The sequence below is a fragment of the Myotis brandtii genome, unplaced genomic scaffold (assembly GCF_000412655.1).
Source record: "Myotis brandtii unplaced genomic scaffold, ASM41265v1 scaffold403, whole genome shotgun sequence".
Lineage (NCBI taxonomy): Eukaryota > Metazoa > Chordata > Mammalia > Chiroptera > Vespertilionidae > Myotis > Myotis brandtii.
Genome location: NW_005365474.1, coordinates 36,137 through 37,737, shown reverse-complemented (window position 1 = coordinate 37,737; position 1,601 = coordinate 36,137).

Below are 1,601 nucleotides of genomic sequence, written 5' to 3'. Positions count from 1 at the left end.
GCTTCGGTGAAGCAGACGGACTGTTCAGGCCCCGGGAGGGATGCCAGGCGAGCGGGGGGCCGTCTGGTCCATCCGGTGGGATAAATCCTGGCTGCGCCTCGGGAGAAGACGCTCCAGGGAGTTTCCCACAATGCTCAGCGGCTTCCAGGAACCCCCTGGAAATGAGTGGCCCAGAGGCAGGGACGCCCAGGTGACCAGGGCAGGAACCCGTGGTGTCCTGGTCAGCTGCCCAGAAGCCCTGTGCGAGCCTGAGCCCCTTTGGGATGCCCGAGATTGAAAAAACAACGCCGCCTTGGCAGGTGTGCGCAGTGGTTAGAGCATCGGCCTTTGCACCAAAGGGTTGCGGGTTTGATTCCCGGTCAAGGCCACCTACCTGGGTTGCAGGATCGACCCCCTCCCCTTCCTTCCTCTCTCTCTAAAAAGCAATGGAAAAACCCCCCTCCAGCCTGGCCCCTGTGGCTCAGTGGTTGGATGTCAACCTATGAACCAGGAGGTCCTGGTTTGATTCCCTGTCAAGGGCACATGCCCGGGCTGCAGGTTGGATCCTCCGCCCTGGTCGGGGCGTGTGGCCTGGGCTGCAGGGTGAACAGCAGGCGCTGCCTTGGCCCTTTGCTCTGCCCCGCAGCGCACCGAGCCCGGCTGCAGAGGGTCCTGGACTTCGGGGCCTGTCTCGGCGGGGGTTGACATTTGCCGTCTCCCACGAAGTCCTGGGCGCATCACTTGGCTCAGCCTGATCCTTATTTGGATCCTCCCAGCTGGACGGACAGACAGATCCGTGGAAGAGCCGCCTTCGAGGCGAGAAGGGCGTGGGAGCCGCCGAGTGTGAGGGGTGGTGGTGGGTGTGGCGGTGGCGGGTGGTGGTGGTGGGGGCTGCACAGCGCATCCTTTATTCATCCGCGCAAAGGGATCCTCGCTGGAGCTTTAAATATACTTGACGCCGGGGTCGCGTCTTAGACAGACCTGCAGCGCGTTAATAATTAAACAGAATTGGGAAATGCTTAGTTTGGGGAAGGCGAGTCGGAATCCTCAGCCCCACACTAGGAGCCCTCCCCTCCCCGTGGGAGTTTTGCCTGAACCAGGACTTAGAATCAAGTCCACAGTTTAGCTGAAACTCATCTCCTTGTTGTGGGCGGGGGACCAGGAACCGTAAGAAAAGGAAAGGGAGGCCCGGCCGGCGAGGCGCAGTGGTTCAGCCTCAACCTGTGAACCGGCAGGTCAGGGAATCCTCAGCCCCACACTAGGAGCCCTCCCCTCCCCGTGGGAGTTTTGCCTGAACCAGGACTTAGAATCAAGTCCACAGTTTAGCTGAAACTCATCTCCTTGTTGTGGGCGGGGGACCAGGAACCGTAAGAAAAGGAAAGGGAGGCCCGGCCGGCGAGGCTCAGTGGTTCAGCCTCAACCTGTGAACCGGCAGCTCAGGGTTCGATTCCCGGTCAGGGCACTTGCGGGGGTTGCGGGCTCCTTCCCCAGTGGGGGGCATGCAGGAGGCGGCCGAGCCCTGGCTCTCTCTCATCATGGATGTTCCCCTCTGTCTCTCCCTCTCCCTTCCTCTCTGAAATCAATACGGATAGATTTTTAAAAAGAAAAAAGAAACAACGGAA